A 14,423-nucleotide genomic window follows, 5' to 3' on the forward strand; every position below is an offset into this window, starting at 1 on the left:
CAAATAGATAAGCACAAATTTCAGTTTCCCTCCTGAGGTCCACACATTTCACTTACTGTTGAGTTACTGGGAGAGCCAGTCTGTGAGAAATCAGCCTTACATCAGGCAATCAGTGAGAGCATATAAATTCCAAAAGGATCTTGCAGGTATACAGCATTAGAAATGTGAGCTTTAGAAAGATTTTGGCTTGTGTGATGAAATAAGCAAAAGAAAAACCTGACATTACTGTATGAATTAATAGGTTGCATACATTGTCATTAAGAAATATGGGGTATGATGCACGTGCATGCACACTGTTACAGCAGCAAGTCCCTGGACATTCTCATTGCCGTTGCTTTTCATACACTGCATTTCCTCTGTTTAAGTAAAACTGAGCACTCAAACACATCATATTTTTCTCCCAATCAGCCTCTTTCCATTATATCTGATAGTTTTTAAATAAATTTTGTTGCACAAACAGGTTACCTAGAAAACATCTCCAATCCTTCAATTCTTCAGCCCTCACACAGAGTTATTCTCATATACTCTTTCCTGCCCAACAGCATTTAGATCTAAGCCTTGCTTGTTCTTTGATGACTAAGAATAGTCTCCTCCTCCCATTGATTTCCAGAGAGTTATTATGCTCCCATTTCATTTTCACTGACTTACAGGATATCTTCTCTCTTTTGATCCAAAGCAACCACAAAAATTCATGTTACTGGATGGATCATGTCCATTTTCCATTTTCCACACTTCTATTTTCTTACAGCTTTGTAGTCTTTTTCATTCAACCTTGCTGCCCTGCTTTTATCAAATGTATTCTAAGAACTGCAGCTACAATTTTGATAGCATGTTTTTTTTTTCCTAAGGAATTTTTGGCATACATTTTTATAGCCATCATAGGTATCTTTTGTTGTGTGAGATCTCTCTCTTAGCTGTCATTTTTTAATATTCCCTCTCTCAGTTCAATTTTGAATTTGGGATAGTAATTTTACCAAAATTCTAATTTGATGTACTTCAGAGAGCTCAATTCCTTTTCTTGCATTTCTCTCATTTTAAAGGAGAACTTAACAAAAAAAAAAAAAAATAAAAAATAATAAAAAAAAATTAAACCAGAAATTTTCAAAGTTAAAACCAACTCCTGTGTATAAATTAATGAAAATATAATTTAAAGAAATGTACTAAAAACCACCATGGTCTATAGAGCCTTCTTTTTTGCTCGCATTACCGTGGGTATTTAGGGGTAGAGCTGGTTGTTTTAAGCAGATCAGAAGTTGTTTGATACTTACTATCAGTTTTGCAAAACGGATAATAATTTGCTTTTACTAATTGTGTCAGAATCTTACAGAAGAGACATTTCATAAAATATACAATACATATTTATGTTTTAATCAAGGGATGGGGAGAAACTTTCATAATAATGTTGCACTTAATCGCTAAAGTAGAAGCTTACAATTTATTTCCTGATGACAAAGAGATACCTAAATTTACCCACTCACTCTTTCAATATCCACTTTTTATTTATGTTTCACAAGATGCCTCCGCTAAAACCTTCTGTGGTGTGCCATGTGATTGGAGAATTAGTTTGTAGTTAAAGTTCAAAGGAGTTCCTGAACAACAAAAAAAAAGTTGATGAGGGTGAGAAGTCACTACTGGTAGCAAACAATCTTTTATCCTATCAGAGGAAAATGGTCTTAAATAGGCTTAGTGGCACCCATGCCACTGGCTGATTAGCAACAGCTATTCTCTGAAATTTTGCTGCTGTTCTTTCTCTCTTGTAGTTTATATCTACCTCTCTCATTCTAATTTTATTAATGTTTTTCGAGAAGGGAATATTTTACTGTCCATTTTAAGCATGTTTCCTATATCCTCTAATGCTATAGGTTCTCCTGGGCAGAACTTTCATTCTATCATCTTCTGGGTGGAAGCAGTTGGTGAAATGATGTTCTTGCACATTTCCAAGCCCTCTTGAAAATGCATCTTCCCCTTTGATATTTAGAAGTTGATTTAATGTGTAACAGTTGGCTGAGAGATACTTCATGGGTCAAACAGTCATTTTTGAGCACTTTTTTTTTTTTTTTGTGATGTGTGCTAAGTGGGAATATATTCTCAGATATATGTTCTATTTTCAGTCATTCAGGCTGCAACCCAGCTAACATTTCAGTTTAGCTAGGTAAGAACAAACTCAGTCTAACTCTTACGATTACATTGTAAACATCTCCAGTTGATGAAGACATCCTATACCACCTATCTTGATAATTAATGGAAGTAAATCACAAGGTATCTCACCAAGTATTCAGGCAAATCTGAAGAAGCCCCCTTAAGTGCATGTCAAAGACTTTTCATTAAATTGAACCTGTCCTAAGATTCAACTAAAATCCTTCAGTGTGTCATAGGCCAACAGGTTTCTAATATCCCAACAAGTCTAATAACTGAATAAAAAAAACAGCATACAGAAAAGTCTATTTACAGGAAGTAAGTAGTGAGAAGTGTAGGAAAGTGTGAGAAGTCACTAGGTTCCTGGGCTTTAGCTGGATGCATTTTTGAAGTTGGAAATAAAAAAAAAAAAAAGAAAGAAAGAAAGAAAGAAAAAATGTATCTGTTTAGAATGTTGCTCTTGATCTTCCATTCTTTGCCCTGTGGCCAGTCACCAGTCGTTTACTTTTTCTGCTCCATTGGCAGCATTAGCATTGGTAAAGCTACAAAAGGCACACACAGTTGAATATGCACAGGGTTTGACTGACTTGCACTCTACATTTCTAAGCAGGAAAGGCAGACATTGAACTGCTTTCTTTAAAGCAGATAAAAGCAAAGTTAACACAGTCCATCCATTAAAAAAAAAAAAAAAATACATATAGAAGTTCACAACTTTCCTTGAAGTGGCATAAAATTAGCCTAACTCTGATATTACATACTAGATAAGTTGAGAAACAAAGGATGACAAAAAGTTCCTAAACCATGCAAGAAAGCTGTAATGGGGAAGTTATAAGAAATTACTGCTGTCATTTTCAAACTGCTTAAAAGCTTACAGCCTCCATTACAATGTTGCACATCTTCTTGGAAGAAAGAAGTATTTCTTCAAAACTGCAAAGAACATCGACAGAATTCTTTGAATTAGGTTCTACTGTTACTTCCAGGACAACAAGACCTTTCTTTCCCCTAAAACTGCCCTATGTTTACATTGTTTTTGTTTCGCACCTCTTTTTATAAAGAGACACTTCGTGTATCCCATGTGTGAAAGTGCAGGAGAACTTAACAGAGTTACAATGCGACTGATACTTGAGGGAAAGAAAGAGGTTGTGACCTTACCTAGCAATTCTAAAACTGGATGACGCCTAAAGATCAGGGCCTTGGCATGGCCATGAATACAATGGAGGTGATATTTGTGACATCTGTGCACTTTAGAGCATACCTCAGTTCCCTCTGTGCACTCTGTACTAAACTGGGTTCACATTAGAAAATAAACTGTGTTCAAAGTAACCATGGCAACTCTGACATAGATGCACGGGGGATAGTTCTGTTATATGTGAATATGAGCAACAGCAAGGAAGAACACTGGGGAGACCATTCTGAGTGAACTGCGCTCTTCCTCCCAGAGGATCCTGCTCATCCACTTCTTCAATATTGTTTGAGGACATTTACTAAATTTGATTCAAGGAGCAATAATTTTGGAACAGGTATCAGTTTTAGAAGTGGGCATCAGTGCAGCCTTTGCTTTTAGTTAATATCCATATTTAACTTTTGGTTAAAATTCTTGCCAGGTTTCTTGTTTTAGAAAGAGCAGAAGCACAAGTAGCATGAGAGACCAGGGAGTTTCAAGATGTCAAGAAATCCAGTCACAAATCACAACAGAGCTCAGTAGAAAGTCAAACATATAGTGGCTAAATTGTGAAATACACAATCCTTTAAAAAAGTGAATTTAAGAACTGATTCTGGCTGTGCGTTAGTTACCGGAGCATAGGAGAAAAGAACAGTCTTCCTAATAATGGTTTGTTAATAGCAAGAACATGTATTTGACCCAATGTAGGGCCAGCAAGACCCATATGTCTTCCTCCCCTGAAATGTGAGTATTTTGGTTGATCTTCTGGGATTTTCATGTGTCTAGAAGTTCATGTGGCCAAACAAACCCAGTCAAGCTGCAGATACAAGCATCTTTGGATTTGCAAATATTAGTTTTATAGTGCAAGCCTATTAAAATCATGATGAAATGCAACAAAACATGCATACATAGATCTCTTATCCTGTGAAGATTCTCAGATAATAAACAGCAGCTGAAGTAAAAGCAAAATATGACTTCCATGAAAAATAGTCCAGAAGTGTGCTACTGATAGGCTTTAAAGCATACACATTTCAAAGAGCAAGTCCAAATGGAAATGAGTGCAACACCTGAGGCAGCCCAGGTGGCTGACATAGGTAGAAGACCATAAGACTCAGAGTGCATTCACTGAGATGAGACAAGGGCATGAAGATTCAAGGACAGCTTCTGTTATTCAGCTCCATTCTAAAGATGAGAATTCTAGAAATGTCTTGTATTCTACCTGTGAGCAAGTCTGGGTGATCTCTTTTCCTTTAACTCTTCAAGAAATGCATTATGTGTTGTGAGCAATAAGCAATAAGATTTTGTTTTGCATCTCATAAGGCCAGAGGGGTTGATCAACGCAGTAGCAAAAGACACATTCAAAGTTCAAATCAAATCACATTCTAGTAGGAGAGAAACACTTACAGATGCCTTTAAGGAGAGCAGTTCAAAAGGAATATTGCAACCTCCTTTCTAGGCATTAAAGCAGAGTAATGAAAATAATAGTGCTTACTTCTGTGTAATGGTCTACATGCATATCAATTACTTACACAATCCAAAATTGACATGAGGCATAAACAGACTACAGTCCCATGAAAGAATATGGGAAAATATTTGCTTACAGCAATATCATTAGCTAAATCAGCAAAGGGAAAGTGAGCTATGTGGCTACTGCTTTACAGAATGAAGACATTAGGCTGCACTCTGTAATGTAAATGTAAGAAAGAAAAAAAGTTAAAAGCACTGGGCTTCTAAGAAATTAGGTGGCTGGAAGATAAAAGCTCATTACAAAAAAAAAAAAAAAAAAAAAGAGAACTTTCCACACACTGTTCTATTATATCAGTGTGCATCAAGCTGTCCACTGTATCCTAAAACTGTAAGCAAAAAGTAGGAATAAGACAGGTCTAATGCATTTAAAAAAAATATGGCAAAGATTGAAGCGAATGGCACAGTGGCACAGAAGACTCCCACAATAAGTGATATAAAATCTGATTGTGAAAGCACATGTTAAACGCTGAAGACACAGATGAGGAATGTTGCAACTGAGATCCCAAAAGGCTTTCCATATCCTCTTATAAGAGAAGCAATATTGGAGGAAAAGCAACCTTCTGGTGATGACAACTACCTCACTTTACCTGCAGAAAACGTGTTACTCCACTCATGGGTAAAGATTGTCAGTTCCAAGTGGGATGGCTGTGATGTATCCTAATGCTGTCACCAAGTGGGAAACAAAGCATCTCCAGACTCCTTTGGTTTTCTCTAGTACTTCAGACAAGCACTATTCCACTGACAGGTGCCTCAGAAGAGATGCTCAGGCTTGTGTGGTCCCCATACGGTGGAAAACTGCAAAGAGTAGGAGGTAGTGCCCATGCTCCTGGATAACAAATGAGGCAGCAATATTATGGGCTGGTGGAGTGAAAATAGAAGTAGGTTAAAGTTTCTTATGGAAATTTAACTGTTTAATGCAGTAGGTACTGTGAAAAGAGCATGCAAGTTGAAAAAATCCACAGATATAGGAATGGTAATAATAACAGACCTTTAATTTACCCTGACTCTGAGGATCTTCACTCATGTAAATCAAGTCAAAATCTCATTCCTGTGTTGAAATATTCTTCCAAGGCTACAAGGTAAGAACAAGGTGAAGATACTAACACAGTAAACGCAGAAAAGGATTTGAAAACTTAAGGAAATCAAAGTAATAGAAGAAATATTATAAGACTCGCACATTGTTTAGGAGATGTAGGTGGGAAGAAAGAAATCATACAGATGATTTGAAAACACTAAGACTGTTGAGATTGCACAGAAACTAAGACTGATATTGCACTTCATTGTGAAACATGATTTTTTGTATTAAATATCCATCCATCTGTAAGATAGTTGCCAGCCAAGGGCTGTTTTAAAAAGCAAAGCAACTCACAGCCATTCTTGTTTGTGAAGAATATGTCAGTTTAAGATCCAGCAAAGCTAAAAGCAGAAGGGAGTAGGTCACACAATATTAGGCTATGCAATGTGGCAGTGAGGAATGGCATGGGATGGGAAGGAAGCTGGGCTGTCATGATGCTTTGATTCAAAAAATACCATTGGTGTACTTCAGTATAATTCATCATGCATTGGCTAGTTTTCCAGCTCACAGGCAAGGCAGTGAACACACACAATTCACTTAATGGCTCTTTTCATCCCTTCAAGCTTCTTCTCTCCCTTTCTCCAGCTAATCCTCCCTCGTTGTGATTAGATGCTATTTTGTTAGAATTTTTCCTTTCCATGAAATGTTTCAATGAACATAACACAATACTTTCTTTCAAATTAAATAATTACTTTTCACCTGAGATCTGGACCTGCATTCCAATCATGTTCTATACTTCAAACTTCAGCTACATATACCCTAGGTTTACTTTTTTCTAAGCTTTGCTTTTTATTCTTAAGTCTATTTTTCTGAAGTGCAGAAAGTAAACATGTTTCGGAGAAAGTTTGTCTTTGAAAAATAGAGTCAAGCATACAACTTCTCATTCTGAAAGTATTGACTGTTCACTTGAAGTCAGTCAATACCCTTAGCAACTATGGCCAAATCACGAGGTAATTGAAGTTACATAGCCTTCACATAAAGAATCTTCATTACTTAAAAATCAGATCTTAATACCCAATGTTACCAAGAGTATGCCCAGCTGGACTTCCCAGTGCTAAAATTGAGTCAGAATCACAGAATCATCTACTCTGGAAAAAAACTTTAGGATGACCAAGTCCAACCATTAAAATGACCTACTAAATCATGTCTGTAAGCACTACGTCCACATGTCTCAAATATCTCCATGGACAGGGACTCCACCACCTCCCTGGAAAGTCACTTCCAATGCTTCACCACCTTCTTTGTTGAAAAATTCTTCCTAATGTCCAAACTAAACCATCACAGTGCAACTTAAAGCTATTTCCTTGCATCTTTTTACCTGCCAGTGAGAAAAGTGATAGACATCTCCTCACTGCAGCCCCCTTTCAGGTGGTGGAAGAGAGTGGTGAGGCCTACCTTCAGCAAGAGCTGCAGGAGCCCAAAACTGAATAAAATACTCAAAATTAGTACAATCTACAGGTGAGACAATAGCTTCTCCTGCAGAAGATCTTTTGATGGACACAGACTAGAACAGTACGGGTCCTGGTGGCTTCCTAGGCATGATACTAGCTCATGTTCTGCCAGCTTTTGAACAGCAACCCTAGATCTTTTTCTGTGCAGTTTTCCAGCCACTCTTCCTCAAGACTATATCGATGCATGAAGTTGTTATGACAAATACAGCACTCAGCATTTAGTCTTGACAAGTTTTGTGATCGACATCCTATTTATCTAGCCTACCCAGATTCCTCTTCAGAGCCTTCCTATGCTTAAGCAGATAAAATATAGAAGTAGGCTAAGTGTTAAAGTTGAATCTTCTTTAGAATTACAATTTTCAGAATACTGAGGAGTTGAAAGCTTTCATGGCTAACTGAGAATTTGAGAGGAAGCTATCATACAGAAAATATGGACTGAAGATATTAGGAAAATAAGTTTGCTACAATTTTTCAGATAAAAGTTTTCCACTTACCCAGTAACAAAGTCCTCAGTCTAACTAAACATCTCAGTGGCAGCAAGCATGCAGCAATGACCTGCTGAAGGAAGAATGTAGTCAAGCAAGTAGTGCACTGATGATTGAACTACATGCTGACCATATTATCTTCATGATTTTCACAACTCTCAAATATTTTCTCCTCTGATATTGAGGCATCTTCTAACACAACTCCTGTCAGATACCTCTTACTTAAATGCACCTTCCTTTCCCTTTTTACTTTCCTTACTTCCCTTTGTCCCCCCAAGTACATTTTCCCAGCCTCTGTCCCTCTTCTTGAGCTATTCTTCCTTTCCTCTTTCCCATCTAACTTTTTACTTTTTTAGAAGAAAGCTTAATGTGAGCAGTTATTTCACTAAGATGTCACTGTGACAATACATAAATTAGGTGTGAAAATATAGTAAGAACAGTTTAACAATAATAGTGGTGTTTAAATATCTTTCTTCACAGACACACTCAACACTGAACTAAAGGTTGCGTTCAGGCTACTTCCAAAAAAAGCTTTCTACTCCAGGTGTCTCTACAGGTTTCTTTGTTTATCCTTCTCAGTGTGTTTTAAACATCTCTGAAAAGATGAAATAGGCAAACTCAATCAGAATATCTGAACATGAATGTATTAGCTTATTTTCACCAGAAGTAACAATGCTACTTTTTTTTCTCCACCAAATTAATACTCTTTCATGGCCTAATAACACAAGATAGAGTTTTTTAAGCTTACTTTCAAATGAGATACAAGATTAGTCTTCATCAATTCCCAGAAAGATTGTTAGCCCCAGAATAGCATTGGTAGATGTTGGTCCTTAGAAAAAGTGAATTTTTTTCTCATGCATTTTTTACAGTACCTGGCAAAGTACTATTAGACAAGTATATAGGGAAAAAAAAAATAAAATTGACTTACACAACTAATGATAAGGTCTCTGTCCCTAAAGCATTCCTTCTCAGAAAGTAGCTTTCACCCAGAAAATATTATCCCTTTGGAAACAAACCCTTAAATGAGCTCAGAGAGTGAGCCCCTACCAGTCACATGTTAAGCACAGGTAAATTGCTTGCACCTGTGCTTACTTGGCCAGACAGCCACCCCCTTCACCAGGTGCTCAAACATCAGTTCAGGCTGTGACATAACTGTTTCCTCACAGGAGGATAACACTACTGGGATGGTTTTCAGTTATTGGTAGGGACAAACTCATTTCTGCTGTGGAGAATCATCAAAAATTCTCTTGACACTACTACTGAGGCCACGTTCCTAAGCTTTACATGAAACCTGTGTAGGTCATACAAATGTCTTCAGACTTGCTCCATGGTCAATACACTTTGAGGCTAATTTAGCTTGATTAATATTGTGCCCAACTTTATGTTTCCAGGCAAAGAAAAAGAGTTTTGCTGCTATATCTTAGTCATGAATGGAGTGAAAGGAATTTCATCCCACGGTCCATTCAGGCTCTGTCTGTGCAGACTCCAAAATACTGCACTCTGTATCATAGATGTGAACTACAGTGATATACACTTATAAGAAAGAGACAGACAGATACTTGTCAATGCAAAACTACAATATGCTAATTTAAACAATGGAGACAGCAACATATGATTCTTAATGGCTCAATATCCTTGAATACTTGCTACATAGAAGGTAGAGTTGTACAATCAAACCTTAGCAAAGCTAGTACAGCTTAAAACTGTAAATCACTTAACAGAAGTCTATATTGGCAAACTGGCACCATCACATCAAGGGGGTGTCTACACAAATGTAAGTAATCTCAAGAGGTATCCCTACTCAAGGCAAGATCCTGGTATACAACCACCTGCTTGCAAGAAGAAATTAAATGATCTCTTTTGCTGCTTCCTATTTATGGGGTAATATGACTGGCATGTTATTTTGCATTGCTATCTATTAAACCAAGTGTGATATCTGTTCTTTTACCAGACAGTTTGAGCCAGTATTTTGCTCATCAATTGTCTGTAATAACCTTGATTGATATCAGCCCTGAGCTAAGGGCAAGATATTTTGCATCTCATAGTATAAGCAAGGCCTTGGGCAATAAAACTAGGCTAAAAGAAGAAGCTGGGGGGCTGGAAAGGGAACATACTGTCATACTCAGATTACAAAAGTGTTCTGCTGAATACGAAATCCTATCTGAACAGTTTTCTATGCTTTAAATAATCTATAAGCTTTATTCCTCTGCAGGCAGGCATCCAGTTTTAGTAAGCAGACTAAGTACTTAATGGTATATTTTAGTGAAACAACATAAAGAGCAATGTGCAGCAGTATCTGATTCAAGCTCTCCTCGCTGCTGAGAAGACAAGAAAAAAATGCTTTTGATTAAGTATCTTAGTTTACACATGATGAATCTAGGTCTTGTTCCTGCTGTTGGTTTTCCACAGGGTATTTCCTGTTTTCCATTTTTTTTTTCAGCCTTAACATTCATCTTTACGTTCGTTTGGGAATATCAAAATAAATCTGCAAAATTCTTAAAGTACTTGGGCATCAAAATAAATCCGGACAATAATGAAAACTAAAGGTGATGTTTAGAACAGTTTACTTACAATTTTGCATAAAGTTTTCAAGAAACATTTTAAAAATACCTCACTTAGAATGTAATCAACAACTATTAAAACTTTTTGAATAATGTACAGTAAAGTTACTGCATTTGGAGTTTTAGATGAACACAGGAGTTGTATGAGTCCTATATGGCAAATAATTTTATTTGATGAATTTTGCTGTTCCTGCTGGTGCTCTGTGAATATTTATTCATTATTTGAAATTATTCACAAATGTCTTTAGTGAATGTTTTTGTTTGTTTGTTTGCAGACGCTTTGCAAATAGTTCATAACAGATATTTGTCATTTTCTCCTTTCTGATGAGATTTGTTTTCATGAAATACTGTTTCTCTTCCTTAGCAGTTTGATTTATATAGCAAAACAACACAGCAGGAAATGCACATTTTACACAAAGCTATCTGAAATCAACTTTAGTCAATTTAGTGAATATTGAAGGTTGAATGTTTTGTGGGGTAGAATTCTCATTAATACTGTCTGAGAAAAAATATGCAAGAATAACACACTTTATAAAACTCTGAGTCTGGAGTGAGTGAGTGACTCTAGAGCCCCTTGTAACATAAGTTATTCTATAATTCTCATAATGAATGTTTTCAAACTCCCTACACTTATTTGTCCCCATAATTTATTACTGAAATGAGAGGTGAATTCATCTCTGCAAATCCAGGCACCTATGTATTAGTTATTATGTCTAAACTAATCATCATCTTTACTCTCTCTACAATAAATACGGAGTTTATTTCTTTCTGCAGTCTCCAACTCTAATGTGAAAATGTGATAAATTTACAGTTTTGGAGTACCTCTGGAATTCCACTAATAAACTACCTATTTATTAGTTGCCTTTTAGATATATAAATTTCAGTGAAATTACTTCTGTACAAAGTTCAAAGGATCATTAACACAGGAAATAACAGTCATTATAGTATATGGGAGAGTAAGATGACTTCGAAAACAATATTAACTGCTCTGGGAAAAAGTTTAATTCCACAAAATGGTAGGCATGTTTGAACTAAGAAGATGTCTGGGATAAACTGGGACCTCTACATTTGAAAGTAACAGAAAAAAAAACTGATTAGAAGGTTGCTGGTACCTACTAAATGAATATAACAGGATACAGTGAAAACAGAAGAAATGCTTGATTTGATACAAAGCAGTATCAAAGTGTGAATACACAAAGCACTAGTAAACTACATAACTTACGATCACAAGTACAAGAAAGATCAAACTAGAGAAGGATAAGAGGCTCAAATAATCAAGAATAATTTACTTCCTTACTACCTGATTTGTTTACTTTCAAATACAAATTTCCTGTAAGTGTATATACTTAAGTAAGGCAGGTATAAAGAAGAGGGGTGAAATTACTTAAATGTAAGGGCAATCACAGAATATGGGTGAGTGGATATTAAATGTTCATAAAGGAATGGAGATTGTAAAAATAGAAACATTTCATAGTAAATGGTGTAAGGAATTTGAATTTGTGACAGGCGGACTGAAAGAGCACGCTAATGTTATGAAATGGATTATATGACTTGGCAACATAATTAATTTCCTTCAAATTCTGTATTTCCTTCAGTGTTCCCTTCCCTTCCTTTTTTTCCACCATAAAAGTTTGCTCTACTTTAGCCTTCTCTTGTGCTTCACTAAATCTCATGCTCACAAGCATTTACTAGTACACTTCACCCACAGAACAACTGTTTCACCACCAGAGGAAAAATGAAGCAGAGAAAACCTGGAAGAATTGCGGAGGTTCTGAATGCCTTCTTTACGTCTGTCTTTAAAAGTCAGACCAGTTATCCTCAGGATACCCCTCTCTCTGACCTGGTAATCTCGGCCGGGGAGCACACTAACCCCCCTGTGATTCTGAAAGAAACAGTCAGAGACCTACTGCTCCAGCTGGACTGTCACAAGTCGATGGGGCCAGATGAGATCCACCCGAGAGTGCTGAGGGAACTGGCGGAGGTGATAGCCGAGCCGCTTTCCATCATCTGTCAGCGCTCCTTGTTGACTGGTGAGGTCCCAGAAGACTGGAGGCTTGCCAATGTGACTCCCATTTATAAGAAAGGTCGTAAGGAGGATCCGGGGAACTACAGGCCTGTCAGCCTGACCTCGGTGCCAGGGAAGGTTATGGAGCAGATCGTCTTGAGGGAGATCATGCGGCATGTGCAGGGTGACCGGGGGATCAGGCCTAGCCAGCATGGGTTCATGAAGGGCAGGTCCTGTTTGACCAACCTGATCTCCTTCTATGATCTAGTGACCCATCTGGTGGATGAAGGAAAGGCTGTTGATGTGGTCTACCTAGACTTCAGCAAAGCCTTTGACACTGTCTCCCACAGCATTCTCCTGCAGAAGCTGGCAGCCAGAGGCTTGGATGGGTACACTCTTGGCTGGGTAAGGAGCTGGCTGGAGGGCCGGGCACAGAGAGTGGTGGTGAATGGAGTTAAATCCAGCTGGCGACCGGTCGTGAGTGGTGTTCCCCAGGGGTCGGTGCTGGGGCCTGTCCTCTTCAATATCTTTATTGATGACCTCGATGAGGGCATCGAGTGCACCCTCAGTAAATTCGCAGATGACACCAAATTGGCTGGAAGTGTGGATCTGCCTGGGGGTAGCGAGGCCCTACAGAGGGATCTGGACAGGCTGGAGAGCTGGGCTGGAGCCAATGGGATGAGTTTCAACAAGGCCAAATGCCGGGTCCTGCACTTCGGCCACAACAACCCCAGGCGACGCTACAGGCTTGGGGCGGTGTGGCTGGAGGACTGCGTAGAGGAAGTGGACCTGGGGGTATTGATTGATGCTCGGCTGAACATGAGCCGACAGTGTGCCCAGGTGGCCAAGAAGGCCAATGGCATCCTGGCTTGCATCAGAAACAGTGTTGCAAGCAGGAGCAGAGAGGTGATTGTTCCCCTATATTCAGCACTCGTGAGGCCGCACCTCGAGTACTGTGTCCAGTTTTGGGCCCCTCACTGCAAGAAAGATATTGAGGCCCTGGAACGTGTTCAAAGAAGGGCAACAAAGCTGGTGAGGGGTCTGGAACACAGGCCATATGAGGAGAGGCTGAAGGAGCTGGGAATGTTCAGCCTGGAGAAGAGGAGGCTCAGGGGAGACCTTATTGCTCTCTATAACTTCCTGAAGGGAGGTTGTAGTGAGCTGGGGGTCGGCCTCTTCTCTCGTGTCATTAGTGATAGGACCAGGGGGAATGGTTTCAAGCTACGGCAGAGGAGATTCAGGCTGGACATGAGGAAGTATTACTTTTCAGAAAGGGTGGTCAGGCACTGGAATGGACTGCCCAGAGAGGTGGTGGAATCACCGACCCTGGGGGTGTTCAAGGAAAGACTGGATGTTGCGTTGAGGGACATGGTTTAGTAGGAGCTATTGGGAATAGGTGAACGGTTGGACTGGGTGATCTTTTAGGTCTTTTCCAACCTTAGTGATTCTATGATTCTATGAATGGTTTCCTCTTCATGAATACTTTGCATGTTCAAGTATCAACTTTCTGTTGCAGGGAAAGAGGCAAGATCCTGTATAATAAAACCAAGGATAATCTAAACCTCACCAGATATCTGAGATCTACATTTAGTGAACAGAATTAATTTTCAACTGTTTCTTCTCATTGAAAGGTCACTTGTGTGCAAAAAAAAAAAATTGTTTATCATTGCATAATCCTTCCTTAATTATTAATGGTTGAATGCAGTTTAATTTAATCTCCAATCAAGAAAAATCTATTTTGCCATCCTTGGCTCCTGCAATTATAAAGAAGAATAACCTTGGCATAGTACCTGCTTAGTTTTCTATGAATGCTTATGCTTTAAGCTACTTAAAAGGCCATTTATGCATCATCTTAGACTGCAGAAGTGTGAAGAGAGAAGGAACATGATGGATCACAGCAGCTGTAATGTGTGAACACACCTCGATAGTATGTGGGGCCAGGCTGCTCAGTGCTTAATGACTTGCTGAGGTTCACGTGCCCTTGAAGGGGATTCTATGTTACCTCATGGGTTTCTACCTAG

The 14,423-nt window shown here is 38.5% G+C and overlaps 1 long non-coding RNA gene across 1 annotated transcript; it reads right to left on the reverse strand.

Moving 5' to 3' along the window:
* Nucleotides 1-1,433: 1,433 nt before the first annotated feature.
* Nucleotides 1,434-8,823, reverse strand: LOC122180371. The gene is made up of 5 exons (XR_006179035.1): nucleotides 8,765-8,823; nucleotides 7,846-7,909; nucleotides 5,814-5,897; nucleotides 5,413-5,651; nucleotides 1,434-1,589 (listed from the first exon to the last, which is right to left on the reverse strand). It is a non-coding gene; the product is annotated as an uncharacterized LOC122180371 (long non-coding RNA).
* Between the last annotated feature and the right edge of the window lie 5,600 nt (nucleotides 8,824-14,423).

Source organism: Lagopus leucura, unplaced genomic scaffold (genome assembly GCF_019238085.1).
Source record: "Lagopus leucura isolate 7727_CA_CO unplaced genomic scaffold, USGS_WTPT01 Super-Scaffold_100004, whole genome shotgun sequence".
In the NCBI taxonomy this organism is placed as follows: domain Eukaryota; kingdom Metazoa; phylum Chordata; class Aves; order Galliformes; family Phasianidae; genus Lagopus; species Lagopus leucura.